Raw genomic sequence first — 19748 nt, forward strand, 5'->3', positions numbered from 1 at the left:
CCGAAGAAAAACTACTCGACGAGGGCTCGGCTGCCGGGGACCTTTTCTTCGACTAGGGCTCGGCTGCCGGGCACCTTTTCTTCGACGAGGGCTCGGCTGCCGGGCACCTTTTCTTCGACGAGGGCTCGGCTGCCGGGCACCTTTTCTTCGAAGAGGGCTCGGCTGCCGGGCACCTTTTCTTCGACGAGGGCTCGGCTGCCGGGGACCTTTTCTTCGACGAGGGCTCGGCTGCCGGGCACCTTTTCTTCGACGAGGGCTCGGCTGCCGAAGAAAAACTATTCGACGAGGGCTCGGCTGCCGGGGACCTTTTCTTCGACGAGGGCTTGGCTGCCGAAGAAAAACTACTCGACGAGGGCTCGGCTGCCGAAGAAAAACTACTCGACGAGGGCTCGGCTGCCGGGGACCTTTTCTTCGACGAGGTCTCAGCTGCCGGGGACCTTTTCTTCGACGAGGGCTTGGCTGACAAAAAAACAATGTTCGACGAGGGCTCGGCTGCCGGGGACCTTTTCTTCGACGAGGTCTCGGCTGCCGGGGACCTTTTCTTCGACGAGGGCTCGGCTGCCGAAGAAAAACTACTCGACTAGGGCTCGGCTGCCGAAGAAAAACTACTCGACGAGGGCTCGGCTGCCGAAGAAAAACTACTCGACGAGGGCTCGGCTGCCGGGGACCTTTTCTTGGATGAGGGCTCGGCTGCCGAAGAAAAACTACTCGACGAGGGCTCGGCTGCCGGGGACCTTTTCTTCGATGAGGGCTCGGCTGCCGGGGACCTTTTCTTCGACGAGGGCTTGGCTGCCGGTGACCTTTTCTTCGATGATGGCTCGGCTGCCGAAGAAAAACTACTCGACGAGGGCTCGGCTGCCGGGGACCTTTTCTTCGACGAGGGCTCGGCTGCCGGGCACCTTTTCTTCGACGAGGGCTCGGCTGCTGGGCACCTTTTCTTCGACGAGGTCTCGGCTGCCGGGCACCTTTTCTTCGACGAGGGCTCGGCTGCCGAAGAAAAACTACTCGACGAGGGCTCGGCTGCCGGGGACCTTTTCTTCGACGAGCGCTCGGCTGCCGGGCACCTTTTCTTCGACCAGGGCTCGGCTGCCGAAGAAAAACTACTCGACAAGGGCTCGGCTGCCGGGGACCTTTTCTTCGACTAGGGCTCGGCTGCCGGGCACCTTTTCTTCGACGAGGGCTCGGCTGCCGGGGACCTTTTCTTCGACGAGGGCTCGGCTGCCGGGCACCTTTTCTTCGACGAGGGCTCGGCTGCCAGGGACCTTTTCTTCGACGAGGGCTCGGCTGCCGGGCACCTTTTCTTCGACGAGGGCTCGGCTGCCGAAGAAAAACTATTCGACGAGGGCTCGGCTGCCGGGGACCTTTTCTTCGACGAGGGCTTGGCTGCCGAAGAAAAACTACTCGACGAGGGCTCGGCTGCCGAAGAAAAACTACTCGACGAGGGCTCGGCTGCCGGGGACCTTTTCTTCGACGAGGTCTCAGCTGCCGGGGACCTTTTCTTCGACGAGGGCTTGGCTGACAAAAAAACAATGTTCGACGAGGGCTCGGCTGCCGGGGACCTTTTCTTCGACGAGGCCTCGGCTGCCGGGCACCTTTTCTTCGATGAGGGCTCGGCTGCCGGGCACCTTTTCTTCGACGAGGGCTCTGCTGCCGAAGAAAAACTACTCGACGAGGGCTCGGCTGCCAAAGAAAAACTACTCGACGAGGGCTCGGCTGCCGGGGACCTTTTCTTCGACGAGGGCTCGGCTGCCGAAGAAAAGCTACTCGACGAGGGCTCGGCTGCCGGGGACCTTTTCTTGGATGAGGGCTCGGCTGCCGAAGAAAAGCTACTCGACGAGGGCTCGGCTGCCGGGGACCTTTTCTTGGATGAGGGCTCGGATGCCGGGGACCTTTTCTTCGACGAGGGCTCGGCTGCCGGTGACCTTTTCTTCGATGATGGCTCGGCTGCCGAAGAAAAACTACTCGACGAGGGCTCGGCTGCCGGGGACCTTTTCTTCGACGAGGGCTCGGCTGCCGGGGACCTTTTCTTCGACGAGGGCTCGGCTGCTGAAAAAATGTTCGACGAGGGCTAGGCTATCAGGAACCTTTTCTTCGATGAGGGCTTGGTTGCCGAAGAAAAAATTTTCAACGAGGGCTCAACTGCCGAATAAAAAATTTTCGATGAGGGCTGAGCTGCCGGGGACCTTTTATTCGTTGAGGGTTTGGCTGCTGAAGGGCACATCATTTTTATAACAACATTGTCATTGCATTTAATGTGCTAGTTTTTTACATAATTTACAAGGACATCTATCATTTTCTGTCTGCAGTCCAGAAAAATTAAATTTAATTCCCAACCCGGTCACATTGCTGATGCAATAGGTGTAGCTGTAGTACAGGAGCAAGTAGTGTCATTTTCTGGAGGGATTACTTTCTCTGGTTAGGGCTTTACTTGTTGTAAATTTGTGCAGGTGAGAACAGTGCTGCTGCTCCTCCAGCTGAATTTATAGCTTCTGGTGGTTTGCCCTTCCCCTTTCCCAGGTGATTGTGCTAAGGGTGGTGGGCGGAGGCTCGGAGTATTTGAGCCACAACCTCTGCTGGGGGAGCTTATTGTGCTTGTAGGTTTTTGTGGTGTTGGTTCTTGGTTTTTTCATGAGTCATTTACAGCTTTTGAGCTGGTTCAGCTTTTTGGGAAGAGGTGTCTGTCTGAGGTAAGAGCTTCAGGACCAGTCAAGGTTTAGCAGCATGCGTAGTAGAAAGTAACATGTGTATGCAGCTTTCTTTTTCCTTTGTTTCTTTTTATCAGGTCAGTAATTTTGTTTTGAGTGTTCAGGGCTAGAAACATGGTTTAATAGTATGCATTGTTTGGGTTTTTTTTCTTTTTAGTTTTTCATGCTTTGTGTTTTTCTGGAGTTCCTGATTGTGTTGAAAACAGAACCTTGTTTTTTTCACCAGTTCTGCTGTATGCTGTGTAAGTTGCTGATATCTCTCTTAACAGGATGGATGGTGACATTGTTTAGCAGGAGTTAGGGTGAGTGTCTTGTATGTATCTGTATATGAAGTTTTAGTATTTCTGAAGAAAGCAGAAGGGCCATGAGGCACAGTGCTTTTCAGGGTCTGGCGTGCCTCATCACCTTTCTTCATTGCTGACAGAATGCCATATTGTTCCTAGAACTTTTGCAGCTTGTGGCAGGCTCCTTGTAGATTATAAACCTTAGGACTTAACTTTATTTTGTGGGCACATGGCAGAGCTCAGAGTCTCTGGGAAGTTGTAGGTTAGGAGGTGCCCCCAGAATTTGGGATGTGGCTCAGAAGAGCGGCTCCTGAGGAGTAGCCACTGAAGGGGGTTCAGGGGTGCAAATGGAGGGCAGGAGGTGTCAGGAAGCAGTGGTGTTCCTTTCCTGACAGTTGAGAAGAAGAAAAGGGGTTTCTAAAGTCTTGGGACTGGTGGGGAAAGGGAGGAGGGTTCACCAGCCTTACTCAGATGAGTTTTGCAGTTGAATTTGGATGTCATAGAATGGTTTGGGTTGGAAGGGACCATAAAGATCTTCTGGTTCCAACCCCCCCAGCAATGGGTAGGGACACCTTCTGCGAGACCAGGTTGCTCAAAGCCCCATCTGACCTGGTCTCGAATGCTTCCAGGGAGGGCGCATCCGCAGGTTCTCTGGGCAACCCGTTCCAGTGCCTCACCACCCATAGTGAGAAGCTTCTTCCTAACACCGAAACTAAATGTACCCTCTTTAGGACTAAAGTCGTTACCACCTTGTCCTATTGCTGTACACCCTTGTAAAAAGTGCCTCTCCAGGTTTCTTATAGGCACCCTTTACGTACCGTGAAGTCTGCTATAAGGTCTCCTGCAAAGCTGCATGCCAGTGAGCGGTCGGAGAAGGTGAGGCGGTTGTTGGCCAGGTCAGTGTTGAATAGCAAAGTATTATGCGGCTGCTCGGTTAAGCATTTACCTTCTGTTTTGGAGGCGCTGTGTGGGCTATCTTTGAATTGGATGAGCGTTTGAGGAGAGCTGCGGATTAGTGAGGAGGAGTGTGGGGCCGATGACTTCTCATGAGTGCCATGCTAATTTGGTGTGTCTTGGTACCTTAGGTACCACGAGTGACGATGGCTGCAGGGTCTGACTCTGGAATGAGCGGGGAAGTGAACACGGTGGCACTTGTGAGGAGGGGGGAGTTGGGGAAGTAGTTGGCGTTGACCGGCGGGATGCTTACTCCCTTTCCTGGTTTGTTTTTTTTTGTGTGCTTGTTCTATTGCAGATGTTTAAGACCAATGTGTCACCTTGAGGAACATCCCAGTTAGCCTGTGTGGTTTTTGCGGAGGACGGATTTGGACCCTTGGCCCTTTGAAAGCTAAGTTGAGGGACCTGGGCTGGGGAGAGGCTGGGAGCGAGGGACACAGTTGAGAATTACAGGGAGGGGTTTTAAAGTTAGTGCAGGAGAGAGGGCTGTCCCAAAGTATTCCCCTTTGGGCAGGTGAAGGGAGCGGGTTGCTTTTCAGCACGAGACCAGTGTGTGCCGGACAGGGCAGTTCTGGCCTGTGTCTGCGGTGGTGTGTAGTTTGTGTAGTCTGTCTTCTGTGCCTTCGACCTTCCTCGGGTCTCAATGCCATCATCAGTCTTTGTGCTCAGGGAGCATGGCATGCACTTCAGTCACCGTCCCTAGGGTTTTGAATGCCCTTACTCATCGGCACTGTGCCAGTCAGGTGCTGCTTTTCTTGTGCTCGGAGCTCTGAAGTGTGGATCGGTGTCAGAAGGTACCAGCTGGCTCTCTTTTGTGGCGCTCTTCCAGGCTGCTTTGGCAGCTCTGCTCTCTAGCCGTGTGTTGTCTTGGACTGGGAGTTCTTCCCTGCATCTTGATGTTCCTAGGTCTTGATGACAGGCTTCTTAAGGATCCGTCATCTTGGCTTTGACAGTACCATCTTGTAATGGGCTGTTACTTTTGCCTCTTCTTCTTTGGGGCTGTCGTAGAGCCTCCTCACTTCATGGTTTTGGACGCTGTAGGTCATCTTGCCGGATGGCACCTCCTGTCCGGGAGTCCTTCTTGCTGAGAGTTTTCTCTCTCTTTGAATCACCTTGTTTGTAGTGTTCTGTGTTGGGTGTGTTTGTGCATGGGTGTGTTTGGCTTGGAGCTGCTCTGCCTGGGAATGTAGAGTCAAGGGTAGGTGGAACAGTGATAAGAGTCTATGGGTGAAATGTTGATATGCCTAGATTTTTAACATTGAGGGTTAAATGATTTTTGGGTCATTGCATGTGAGTAGTGGAGTGGATTGCAAGTGGATTGTGAGGTAGAATATAGTAAGGCAGTAAGCGGGCATTGGTGTTAATATTTTTTTTATGCGGACATTTTGTGGTAAGCTTCTAGAAATGGTTAAGGCATTGAGGTTTTTGGTTTTGGAATAGGTGGGAAGCAGGAGATTGGAGCTGTGGAGGATTTTTTTATGCTGAGGGTGAAGTGTCTATTCAACAGTTTTGTGTGTTAGTTTTGCAGGTGATCACGGGGCATGAGGCGATTGAAGGAACCTCGTGTTTAGGCGATGTGGCTGCTATGGAGGTTGGACTGTGAGTTGCGCCACTATGAAAGCTAAGGATCAGGATGAAAATCTACTTGTGGTGGAGATGGTGTGTGTTGAAACACTGGTGTAATGGAAGGGTAGTTTGTGGGGAGCTTTGAAGGAGGTTGGGCTGGGGCCGGGGGTTTTGCAGGCAGGGCAATTTTTGAGGCCCCGGGTGCTGTGGGTAAGGGGCGATGGCCCCTTGATGCCCTTTGGCGGTAGGATGGGTTAGTTGAGAGTGAGGGCTAGTGTGTCTGTGATGTGAATGAGTGGTGTGTTGTGAATGTGTGTAACCTTGTAGGGTTATGTGGTTTAGCTTTTTAATGGTCTCTTGCAGGTTGGATGGAGAAATTGGAAAAAATAAAATACAATTAGAATTAAAAAAAACCCAGCTAGGGGATTCCCCCCCCTCCCTGGCTGGTTTATTTTTTTCCCTGGTCCCGGCTGCTCTGTGAAGTGATGTTCATTGCCAATGTTTGGATGGGGGTCAGGCTTGGCCCGGGGTTTTGGCAGACAGGGCGATTTTTGAGGCCCCCAGTGCTGCAGGCATGGGGCGATGGCCCCTTGAGGGTGGCGGGCTGTTGGATGGATGAGAGCGAGGGCTGGTGTGCATGTGATGTGAATGCGTGGTGTGTTGTGAATGTATGTAATATAGTAGGGTTATGTGTGTTAGCTTTTTAATGTTCTTTCCTTTCAGGTTGTACAGTTAAGATGTTTTTCAGGGAATTAGAATTAAAAAAAAAAAATACAACTAGAATAAAAAAACCCCAGCCAGGGGATTTTTTTTTTTCCTCCCCGGCTGGTCAGGCAATTAGGAAAAATAAAATACAATTAGAATTAAAAAAACCCAGCTTGGTGTCGTGTGTCGTCCCCCCCCCTCCAGCTGGGTTTTTTTTTTTTCCCTGGTCCCGGTCGCTCCGTGAGGCGATGTTTGTCGCCAATGTTCGGACGGGGGTCAGGCTCAGGCTGGGGTTTTGGCAGGCAGGGCGATTTTTTTTCAAGGTTCCTGGGAGCGGCGTTCCTGTGGAGCACTCCCCTGGAACATGGTAATTGCCACTTAGCACAGGCAATTATGTTGGTCAGCGGATGGTCTTCGGAAGACAGTTGAGGATTTTGCGGATGAAGGGTGGGGGGAGTTGGACTAGATGGCCAGCATTGAGGAGGCCAGGGTTGTGAAGTGTGTGGGTGTAACTGTATTTTTCCGTGGTGTGCTTGTAAAATCTTTGGGTGCTCTTTGTAGTTTGTGATGTAATGATATTTTTCAATTTTTATTTTTGCGTCTAGGTGTGGAAGTGGAAAGTCTGTGAAGAGGAGCGGAGCTCACTCGTTTTCTGCCCGGGAACAGGGATGGTGGAGGTAATGTAACCTCAGGGACGAAAACTTCTGGACGTACAGTGACGGACGTAATGCCAGTGAGGAATGTGGAAAAGATTGATATGTTGGAAAATGCTCTGTAAAATTAAAAAATGCTCTGTAAACTTGGAAATTAAATAAAATGTGGAAAAAAAAACCAGTAGAATATGGCACTGTCACTGGGTGTAATTAAGTAAAAAAAATTTACTACTACTATGAAAGCCATTTTGTATTGCAATTTTTGAAGTTGCTATTGTACAACTGTATTGTAAAACTTTGAAGTTGCTATGGTAATACTGTATTGTAAAACTATGGTGAAACTTCACAGTTGCTACTCTAGTACCGTATTGTAAAACTGTAGTGTAAAGCTTTAGAGTTGCTACTCAAAAATGGTTTTGTACTGCCCTTTTTTTGTACCGCCATCGAGTGGCTGCTCTACAGCTGTCTTGTCAAGCTGTCTTTTAAAACTGTATTGTAAAACTAATGTAAAACTTTGAAGTTGCTGTTGTAAAACTGCGCGGTGAAGCTGTGCTGTGAATTTGTGCTGTGAAGCTTTAGGGTTGCTACTCTAAAGCCGTGTTGTAAAGCTTTAGAGTCGCTAGTCTGAAACCGTGTCGTAAAACCGCATTGTAAAGCTTTAGAGTCGCTAGTCTGAAACCGTGTCGTAAAACCGCATTGTAAAGCTTTAGAGTCGCTAGTCTGAAACCGTGTCGTAAAACTGCATTGTAAAGCTTTAGAGTCACTAGTCTGAAACCGTGTTGTAAAATTGCATTGTAAAACTGTATTGCAAAACTATTGTAAATCTTGGAAGTTGCTGTTGTAAAACTGTGCTCTGAAAGTGCGCTGTAAAACCGTAGTGTGAAGCTTTAGCGTTGCTACTCTAAAACTGTATTTTAAAACTGTATTGTAAATCTGTATTGTAAAGCTTTAGAGTTGATGCTCTAAAACTGTACTGTAAAACTGTATTGTTAAACTTCAGAGTTGCTACTCTAAAACCGTATAAGTAAAAAGGTATTGTAAAGCTTTATAGCTTCTAATCTAAAACTCTATTGTAAAGCTTTAGAGATGCTGCTCTAAAACTGTATGGTAAAATTGTATTGTAAAACTACTGAAAATATTTGAAGTTGCTGTTGTAAAACTGTGCTCTGAAGCTGTGTTCTGAAAGTGTGCTGTAAAACTGTGATGTGAATATGTATTGCGAAGCTTTGGAATGGCTACCCTAAAACTGAATTGTAAAAAAAAAAATTTCGACGACAGCTCAACTGCCGGGGACTTTGTTTTGGAGGAGAGCTTGGCCGCTGCAGAAAAAATTTTTAATGAGGGCTCGGCTGCCACAGAAAAAATTTTCGACGAGGGCACGGCTGCTGAAGAAAACATTCTTGACGAGGGCTTGGCTGCTGGGGACCTGGTATTTGACGAGGGCTCGGCTGCCAACAAAAAAATTTTCGACAAGGGCTAGGCTGCTGGGGACTGTTTCTTCGTCAAGGGCTCTGCTGCCGAAGAAAACATTTTTGACGACGGCTTGGCTGCTGGGGACCTTGTATTCGATGAGGGCTCGGCTGCCGAAAAAAAAATTTTCGACGAGGGCTCGGCTGCTGAAGAAAAAATTTTTGACAAGGGCTCGGCTGCCGGGGACCATTTCTTTGACGAGGGCTCGGCTGTCGGGGATCTTTTCTTCGATGAGGGCTCAGCTGCCGAAAAAAAAATTTTCGAGGAGGGCTCGGCTGCTGAAGAAATAATTTTCGACAAGGGCTCGGCTGCCGAAGAAAAAATTTTTGACGACGGCTTGGCTGCCGGGGACCTTTTCTTCGACGAGGGCTCGGCTGCTGAAGAAAAAATTTTCAACGAGGGCTCGGCTGCCGAAGAAAAATTTTTCGACGAGGGGTCGGCTGCCAAAGAAAACATTTTCGACCAGGGCTCGGCTGCCGCGGACCTTTTCTTCGACCAGGGCTCGGCTGCTGAATAAAAAATTTTCAACGAGGTGTCGGCTGCCAAAGAAAAATATTCGACGAGGGCTCAACTACTGAAGAAATAATTTTTGAGGAGGGCTCAGCTGCCGAAAAAAAAATATTCAATGAGGGCTTGGCTGCCAGGGACCTTTTCTTCGATGAGGGCTCGGCTGCTGAAGAAAAAATTTTTGAAGAGGGCTCGGCTGCTGGGGATCTTTTCTTCGACAAGGGCTCGGCTGCCGAAGAAAAAATTTTTGATATACTTTTGTTTGCCGAAGAAAAAATATTCGACGAGGGCTCGGCTGCCGGGGACCTTTTCTTCGAGGAGGGCTCGGCTGCCGAAAAAAATTTTCGACGAGGGCTGGGTTGCCAAAGAAATTTTTTGAAGAGGTTTCGGCTGCCGGGGACCTTTTTTTCGATGAGGGCTCGGCTGCCGGGGACCTTTTCTTCGACGAGGGCTCGGCTGCCGAAGAAAAACTACTCGACGAGGGCTCGGCTGCCGGGGACCTTTTCTTCGACGAGAGCTCGGTTGCTGGGGTCCTTTTCTTCGACGAGGGCTCGGCTGCCGAAGAAAAAATTTTTGACAAGGGCTCCTGTGATGGGTTAACCCTAGCTGGATGCCAGGTACCCACCTGAGCTGTTCTATCACTCCCCCTCCTCCTCAGCTGGACAGGGGAGAGAAAATGTAACAAAGAGCTTGTGGGTCGACATAAGGATAGGAGAGATCACTCACCAATATACTGTCACGGGCAAAACAGACTCAGTTTGGGGAAAATTAACTTGATTTATTACAAATCAACCCGAGTAGGGTAATGAGAAATAAAACCAAATCTCAGAACACCTTCCCTCCACCCCTCCCTTCTTCCCGGGCACAACTTCACTCCCGGATTCTCTACCAACCCCCCAGCGGCACAGGGGGACGGGGATGGGGTTTACGGTCAGTTCATCACACGTTATTTTCTGCCGCTTCATCCTCCTCAGGGGGAGGACTCATCACACTCTTCCCCTGCTCCAGCGTGGGGTCCCACCCACAGGTCACAGTCCTCCACGAACTTCTCCAATGTGGGTCCTTCCCACGGGCTGCAGTTCTTCACGAACTGCTCCAGCATGGGTCCTTTCCATGGTGTGCAGTCCTTCAGGCACAGACTGCTCCAGCGTGAGCCCCCCACGGGGTCACAAGTCCTGCCAGAAAACCTGCTCCATGGGCTCCTCTCTCCACAGATCCGCAGGTCCTGCCAGGAGCCTGCTCCAGCCTGGGGTTCCCACGGCGTCACAGCCTCCTTCGGGAACCCACCTGCTCCGGCGTGGGGTCCTCCACGGGCTGCAGGCAGATATCTGCTCACCGTGGACCTCCGTGGACTGCAGGGGGACAGCCTGCCTCACCATGGTCTTCACCACGGGCTGCAGGGGAATCTCTGCTCCGGCGCCTGGAGCATCTCCTCCCCCTCCTTCTTCACTGACCTGAGTGTCCGCAGGGTTGTTTCTCTTACATGTTCTCACTCCTTTCTCCGGCTGCCGAATACCTCCGTCCCAACTTTTTTACTTCTTAAAAATGTTATCACAGAGGCATTACCACTATCGCTGATTGGCTCGGCCTCGGCCGGCGGCGGGTCCGTCTCAGAGCCGGCTGGTATGGGCTCTGTCGAACACAGGGGAAGCTTCCAGCAGCTTCTTACAGAAGCCACCCCTGTAACCCCCCCCTGCTACCAAAACCTTGCCACACAAAGCCAATACACCCAGTGACTAAAGGAACTCCCTTTTGTATCAGAGCAATAGCTGCTGCAGCTGAAATGGTTGAGAAAACCAGAACAATTGTTTTAGGTCATCCACTAACTGTTTGTGTACCTCACGAGGTAGAAATTTTATTAAAGCAATATGCGGAGAAAGCTTTTTCTCCACAACGAGCACATAGATATGAAATAATTCTTTTATTGGCTGACAATTTGAAATTGGCAAGGTGCAATACTTTAAACCCTGCAACTTTAATGCCTTTACCCTCTGATGGAGAAAAAGATAACCACAACTGTGCTAATCTCATAAGTGAAACCAGCAAGCCACAAGATGACCTGAGAGATCAACCTTTAGATAACCCTGATTTGAACCTCTTCACAGACGGCTCATCTTACTATGAAGAAGGCCAAAGATGTACCGGTTTCGCCGTCGCCACAGAAACACAGGTACTGTTGGCGGGATCTTTGCCTGCACTTTTGGGTGCACAAGGGGCAGAAATAGTTGCTCTTATTGAAGCTGCAAAGTATGCAATTGGAGTCAGAGTTAATATTTATACAGACTCTAAATATGCCTTTGGTGTATGTCATGCTACGGGGACTTTATGGAAGGAAAGGGGTTTTCTGACTTTGGCGGGAAAAACTGTTACTCACGGACAAAGATCAAAGACCTTCTAGAAGCAATCCAATTGCCCTCTGGGATATCTGTGATCTATATAAAGGCACACACTCAGAGACAAGACATGATCGCAAAAGGGAATTCTCTAGCCAACCAAGCCGCTAGAGCAGCAGCGCAACAAGTTGTGTCTGTTATGTCTCTGTTACAACATGAAATAACATTCAATAATGTGAATAAGCTGTATGAAGACCTCCCGGAGAAAGAAAAACAACAATGGACTCGGTTGGCAGCCCAGCGGCGAGAAGGGCAGTGGATTCTGAATAACAAACCTCTCCTTCCAAAAAGGTATTTATTGCCGATAACGCGGTGGCATCATGAGAGGACCCATGGGGGACCGGAGAGCCTAGCGCTCCGAATCCAGAGACTCTGGGCAGCCCCAGGAATTTATGCAGCAGCAAAAAGAATTTGTGAAGGATGTAAGCTTTGCAGACAACATGCCTCAGTGTGAATTAAACCTCCCGGTGGGAAAAGACCTCCAGCTACCTTTCCTTTTCAAAAACTCCAAATTGGTTATGCAGACATGCCAAAAACAATGGGGTACTCTTACATGTTAGTGATTGTTGATCAGTTATCAGGCTGGGTGGAAGCTTTCCTGACTAGGAAAAATGATTCTAAGGCAGTAGTAAAAGCCTTATTGAAAGAAATCATTCCAAGGTATGGGTTTCCTGAAGTAATTGGCTCAGATTGAGGGAGTCATTTCACAGCTGCTATCCTGATTGAGATTTATGATTCTTTGGGGATTTTTAATAAATTTCATACTCCGCATCACCCCGAATCATCTGGTCAGGTAGAACAAATGAATAGGACATTAAAGTAGAAACTAGTAAAAGTTTGTAAACAGACTGGTTTGAAATGGCCTGAGGCCTTAAATTTAGTTTTGTGGGATATTAGGAATACTCCGAGGCAACCAATTGGAGTTTCTCCAGCTGAGATCCTTTTTGGGAGAATACTTGCTGTTCCAGCTACGTATGTACCAGCAAAGACTAGCCTCTTGGATGGAGGTGAACAGGTAACACAATACCTTTTGTATCTGCAAAATTCTTTTTTTCCAAATGTGTAACCATGCCTATTGGTATCAGGGAATAAGCCCTGAAATCCAAGTTCATGACATACAGCCAGGGGACAAAGTTTATATAAAGAATTTCAAAAGAAAGAACAGATTTGAACCAAAATGGGAAGGACCTTATACTGTTTTACTAACTTCTTTTTATGCCATTAAGGTATCTGGGAAAGAGAATTGGATCCATCATTCACACGCCCGCAAAGAATCTGAAGTGAAATGGACAATTGTGAAGTATTATTCCTTTTTGTACTTGTTTGTATTTTACCCTGGAGTGACACCTTGTGGACAAAATTTGCATTGCGCTCTCGAGATGCCTGTACCAATAGAACTGTTATTATACATAGTAATTGTTCTTTTCAACTTTCGGGCCAAATTACAGGCCTACAGAAAATGCCTGGACCAACAATATACATGTGTCATTAATGAAATCTTTTACCGATAATCTAAATCTAAGTGAATGTTGGATTTGTGTTGCTCTACCGAAGACAGTGAATCAAGGATTTCAATTAGTAGGAATACCAATTCCTAAAAATGCAAATTAGAAAAAATACTGGTTTAATACTACTTTTTCTGAATCTTATGAAGAACAAATCTGGGAAATTAAACTATCAAGTTCAGGAGACTATTCACAAATCCACTGTGTACAAAGATGTTATCCCCCAAGTGTTGATAATCAATATTTATACAAAAGTCATTCATTTGTAGGAAATTGGACTCAATGCCAAAACATGACTTCTATCAACTCAGAATTGCGTTTAAGTTGGCCAGCACCTGAGAACTTAGGTATTTTTTGGTTATGTGGGAGCAAAGCTTATAAAGCTTTACCTCCAGATTGGGGAGGTATTTGTACCCTAGGAGTAATGTCTACAGATTTGGAAGTTCACCCAAAAACTGTCTCAAGTACAACATGGCATAGAACCTTTTTAACTTGAATTTGAAGAACTGTAAATCCCTTGATTGAAAGACCAACAGGATTCCATTCATTTGTTAGATGGTTAATTCTGGCTCTAGGAGTAAGTGAATTGGAGAAAGCAGTCTTAAATGTCTCTGGAGAAATTGAAAAATTAACAAATTCAACTGCTCACGGACTTTCCACTCTCCAGAAAGAGGTAACTGAACTTTCAAAAATGACTATTCAAAACCAAATGGCCTTAGACATGATTCTGACATCACAAGGTAGAGTTTGTACTGTCCTAAATACCAGTTGCTGTATGTATACTGATCGATCGGGAGAATTAATGACAGATGTCCACAAAATTTGAGAGGTTAGTGCCACAATGCAACAAATTCAAAGAGATGACACATATTGGAGATTTTTCTGACACATTCTCTTGGTTAACGTCTTAGTTTCCAAATTTGACTACTTGGGTGAAAAAACTAATTGTAATAGTCTTTGTTGTTATAATCATAGTAGTATGTGTGACTGTTTTGTTTCAATGCTGTGTAGGTTGTAGCTCTAGGATAGTCCAGAAGATAGAAAGACAAATGTGGAGTTATCAATAAGATCGCAGGAGTGTGATGAAAAACAAAAGGAGGGAATTGTGAAAGGAACTAGGCCTTAAGCCTTTTGGGGGTTTTTTAAGACTATTCATATTAGACATATAACTAATGATTAGAAATTGTTTTACATATGATTAATAGAATTCAGATGCTTATAAAACAATATGCATAAGCTGCTTATTAAGCCTATGTGTCTCCCCCTCCATGGCTGGCTTGAAACCCAGTCAAGCTGAATCAACAGAAGAAGGATCATATATCTTAGACCTAAGACATGGGAGTAAGTGATTAACTTTAGAACAAGATAAATTAATAGAATAGCCTGAGTGATTTTCAGAAATTGAAAGGTAATCTTTGATGTGTAAGAAGATAAGTGATCATGGTGACCCAAGACCTTCTGCCTACGACCACTAACTTCAGAAGAACCGGGACACGAGAATTAGTGAGATAAATTGATGAATGATAACAACATGGGAACCGAGATTGACTGGAAAATTACAAAGACTTTGGACTGGGACAATGGGTGGTAAAAGGATATATAAGATTGGGAAATTTTTGGAAGTTTGCCATTCACTGCGGTGGTGGCCCAACTCTGAGCTGTTAATAAAGCAAACCTAGAGAAACCCATGTTTGAAAATTCTTTAACACTCCTCCTCCACCTCCTGCGCTTGGTTCCTCTTGAATCCCGTTCATTCCACCTCATCCTGCTCTCACATCCTCTTCTTCCTCCTAATATTGTCTCCTGTTGGATCTTGTTGCCTCCTGTTGCATGCTCTTCCTCCTCTTGCCTCTCATCTCCGCGTTGTCTTGCCTTCTGCTGCCTTTCCTTGCCTGCTGTTCCCTCATTCTCCTGGGACCTCCTGTTGCCTCCTGGAGGTGAAGGGAACATGAGGAGGAGGAGGCTGAGGACAAAACAGGTAGAAAGAGGAGGCAAGCGTGTTACCGAAAAAGCCGGTCAAAGAAACCCTCTGAGACTCGCTTTTGGAGTTTTAGAAAGCAGGCATTCTTTATTGCAGTGCTGGATGCATGGGGGATCGTTCCGCCCATCAGGCATACCATTGCCTACAGCAAGAAAAGCTTATATTGTTCTAATATATACATATTCATTACATTTCCCAGAACTGTCGTACATATTCATGTTATTTCCCAGAAATTATTTACATAGTGTCCGCCCTTTCGGGCATGCACTATTAAATGGGATGGTGGTCTTTTGGGGTCCTTGAAACCCTCTGGTGGTCATTTTCTTGGTGTCCGCTAATTGAACTCTCTCTTAAGGCATGCACAGTGCAGGTCATCTCAGATGGTTCATCTCTTCTTCCCAATTTGCTGGTCCTGGCAGGTTTTAATCACAAAGCTCAGCAGAACTTAAGGCTTCTTATCTATTTGTGCATACTGTTAACAAACTTCAAGGTTTTCTTATATGTTACAAGTTTCAAAGTCGCTTAAGCAAGCACAAATTAAAATACAATGGAGTCTTTTAACTCCAGCCTTTACTCAAGGCATCAAGAGGAGAAAAGAGAAAGAGGGGAAGGAGGAGGAGGACACACCAAGGGTCAACAGAAGGCAGCCAAAGAGGAGGAAGAGGAGGAAGCAGGAGACAAGAGGAAAATGAGGAAGTGGAGGCAACAGGAGGCAGCAGAAGGCAACAGTTGAGGAGAGGAGGCCTACGAGATGGAGAAAAAGGCAGAGGCAACAGAAGGCAAGAGGGGCTTAGGAGGAAGAGGTACCATGAAACAAAGGTTGGCAAGAGGAGGAGGAGGAGGCAACAGGAGGCGGAGGAGGCAACAGTGGGAGGGAACAAGTGGAGGCAAGAGGAGGACACAGCAGGGCACAGGAGGTAAATAAGAAGGAGGCAAAAGGCAGTAGCAAGACAAGGAGGAGGAGGCAACAGGAGGTAACAGAAAGAGAAAAAGGACGGGATGACAGGATGCCAGATGAGGTTACAGGAAGCAAGCAGAGGAAGAGGAGGAGGCAATAGGAGGCCACAGGAGAAGGAAAAAAGAGGAGGGAAAAGGAGGACAGAGTAGGACACCAAAGACAAAAGAAGGAGGAGGCAACAGGAGGCAACAAAAAGAGAATAAGGAGGAGACAAGAGGATGAAACAGGAGGCAACACTAACAAAGAGAGGGGTAGGCAACAGGATGCTCTCATGGTTTAACCCCAGCCAGCAACTAAGCACCACGCAGCCACTCACTGGCTCCCCCCCCTACCCAGTAGGACGGGGGAGGGAATCGGCAAAAAAAAAGTAAAACACGTGGGTTGAGATAAGAATGGTTTAATAGCACAGAAAAGAAGAAACTAATAATGATAATAACACCACTAATAAAATGAAAATAGTAATAATAAAAGGATTGGAATATACAAGTTATGCACAATGCAATTGTTCACCACCCGCCAACCGACGCCCAGTTAGTCCCTGAGTGGCGGTACTCCCCACCCCCACTCCCCCAGTTTATATACTAGACGTGATGTCACATGGTATGGAATACCCCGTTGGCCAGTTTGGGTCAGCTGCCCTGGCTGTGTCCCCCCCAAGTTCTTGTGTCCCTCCAGCTTTCTCGCTGGCTGGGCATGAGAAGTTGAAAAATCCTTGACTTTAGTCTAAACACTACTGAGCAACAACTGAAAACATCAGTGTTATCAACATTCTTCTCATACCTAACTCAAAAACATAGCACTGTACCAGCTACTAGGAAGACAATTAACTCTATCCCAGCTGAAACCAGGACAGTATCCACCCCTTATTCTATACCATTGACATCATGCTCAGTTCCCATACCTTCAGTTACATCCTGGTCAATCATTATCATCTTTGCCGTCCTTTGAGACAGAGAGAGAGAGAGAGATGTACACACAAACACACACACACACATATCATTCCTTTAATTTATGGGTCATGTTTATAAAATGTTTGTTGAGTTCATTTAGTTCCTGACTCTGGGCTCCATCTGTCATACCAGTCTTTCTGGGCAGGAGGGATGGTGCAAAGTCCACTCAGTTGACAGAGCAGGATTGGGCTTCAGTGCGGTGTGACGAGCAGGTGACATTGGACGCAGCAGGAGGATGGTGTGCACCGTTGGATTGTCGCATGCTGGAGTCAGTTCTGGTTCCATCACTACTGCACTTCGCTCAATTTTATCACAGTTCATTCTCGCTTGATATAAGTGATTCTTACTGTAGTACTATGGATATAGCCTATAACAATTATAGTAATGATAACATACAGTAGCAGGGTTATATAGCAACTAACATCATACAGTTTCATTCTGGCTATTCTCGCCTAAAATCAAATCCCCTTGAGGCACACATCAGACTTCCCCATATTTTCACATCACCCACCAAGTGCACCCAGGTCCTTGAGCAAAAGCAATCCCACAAATGGGTTTACCTTTGCCTGAGGCAGGAGTAACCCAGATTGTCTTCCCTAATGTATTTTTTTATGTGCACCAGAGGGACGTTATCCCCTTTTACAGTACGTAAGGGTTCTGACTGGGCAGAGCTGGCATACGACGCTGGTGTGCTTCGTAGAAACTTTGACCATGTGGGTTGTGTGCATTGGATTTCATCTGCATCTGTGGGTAATCATTATAAATCACCTCCAGTGTGGCTAATTCCCTCAGGTACTGGATAGCTCTCTCCATGGTGGTCCACTTGCCTAGGTGACATATAACATCATCCTTGAAGGGGTACCTTTCCTTCACACCTGACAGAAGTCCCCTCCAGAGCCTGAGGGCTCGTGTCTTTTTCCCAATCACCTTGTCAATGTCCCCTTCCCTAGACAGGGATCTCAGCTGCTTGCCTTCCCCACCCTCTAATTCCAAGCTACTGGCCCCGTTACCCCAGCATCAGAGCAGCCAGGTAACAATGTGCTCACCTGGATGGCAGCTGAAATCCTTTCGCGTATCTCGCAGATCACTCAGGGACAGGGATCGGGTGATTATCTCGGGTTCTGCCTCTTCCTCCTGTTCTCGTGATGACCCTGGTTCACCTCCATCCCTCGCTAAGCGAACCGATTTCTCCGTGTATTTCTTTTTCTGCATAGGGGCGACTGACACCGGCACAGGTTGGTTCTCTGGTTCAGCTGCAGCGCCTGTCGCCGGGGTTGGTTGGGGTAGCTGCAGTGCTTGTCATGAGGGTTGGAATAGCTGCAGTGCCTGTCGGTCTGTTTTCCCTCCCTTCCCCCTGAGGGTGCTGCATAATATGGAGCAGTGGTTGGTAGATACTGGCCAGGGCCCAGCACAGTGCGGTAAGTTGTGCCTCTCTGGAACAGGCACCGCATTTTCCTTTCCAATATTCTACCACTTGATCAGGGTCCTCTACTTGTTTCGGAGTGAAGTTCCAAGCCACTGGAGGTGAGAAGTCCTCTAGATACCTGTCCATATTCTCCCACATGCCACGCCACCCATGAACATCCAGCCTTGGGGCAGATCTCTGGGTGGTATTCGTGAAAAACTTTTTTGTAGCCCTCAACAAGACCTGAAACATATTCGGGAGACATAGCGCTAACAGCATGCTGGCTCGAACATCCCAAGGATATTCAAACTTCTCAAAAGCTGTTGTAATTAGCCAGAAGGAGGAAGGGGAGGTGGCAGAGTGGGACAAAGTATCCCCCCGTCTTCCCCATAGATTGGGTGTGATTACTAATAAATTCCGAGAGAAGGCATCTGAGGTACAGGCATGACAACAACACCGCACACAAATACCACCTTAACCTCATGACCAGTGATGTAATCATATCATAAGTCAACATTACCCAATACAGCAAAATGATAATCCTGATCCCTCTCCCAGAGGTGATAAACATAATCGCAGGGAATACATAGAGCGTATAAGAACTTACACAACGCCATCATGTGAACAAATGAACCAACACTGTGACCAGCGACTATTTAACTAATATAAGGCATGCATATAACAAATTTGTTTTAACACGCTCTGGCCAGATCTGTCGTTGTCTCAACCCTTCATGCCCCACTTTGGGCACCAAAAAGGATTGTCATGGTTTCAGCCCAGCCGGCAGCAAAGCACCACGAGGCCGCTCGCTCGCTACTCCCGCCCCTGGTGGGATGGGGAGGAGAATCAGAAGAAAAAGATAAAAACTCATGGGTTGAGATAAGGACAGTTTAATAGGACAACACAAGGAGAGAAGAAATAATAATTACAATACTACTAATAAAAGAATGTGTAAAGTGAGTGATGCACAATGCAATTGCTCACCACCTGGAACCCAATGCTCAGCCCGTTCCAGAGCCACGATCCCTCCTCCCCCCAGCCAGCTCCCCCAGTTATATACTGAGCGTGATGTCATATGGTATGGAATATCCCCTCGGCTAGTTTGGGTCAGCTGTCCTGGCTGTGCCCTCTCCCAGCTCCTTGTGAAAATTAACTCTATCCCAGCCAAACCCGGGACAAATAGGAATAGGCACACGTAACTTGATTTCTCTCGCTTGAGTTAACGGCTCGGCAGTCGGCAGCCCTTCATACACTGCTAGTAGCGCTTTCTAAAACAGAGCGTAGTTCCTCTGGCAGCCTTGCCAGGGTTTAGAGCCAAAGGTAACAGGGAACTCCTTTCTACCTTGCACATCTTGCTGTCATCCCCTTTGATATCCCTTATCACCTATGCCTATAGGTAGCGTGAACGGGTGTGTAGGGTGGTTGGGTCCCACAGAGCGCAGCCTTGCGGTAGACGATTGAAGGTGTACTGCATTCCACCCCAAGTTTTGCTCTTGTATTGGGATCATAAAGAATAGATCTTTTATATCTAACACATATCTAGCACATTCATTTCTTGCATTAATTGTATCTACCGTGGTAGGAACGGCGGCTGTTAGAGGGCCAGCGACTTTATTTAAAGCCCTATAGCCATGTGCCGTGTCCCAGCTGGTTTTTTAATAGGCCGCATGGGGCTGGTATATGATGAATGTGGTTTTATTTTCCCCTATAAT

This window comes from Harpia harpyja, chromosome 4 (assembly GCF_026419915.1).
Source record: "Harpia harpyja isolate bHarHar1 chromosome 4, bHarHar1 primary haplotype, whole genome shotgun sequence".
Classification (NCBI taxonomy): domain Eukaryota; kingdom Metazoa; phylum Chordata; class Aves; order Accipitriformes; family Accipitridae; genus Harpia; species Harpia harpyja.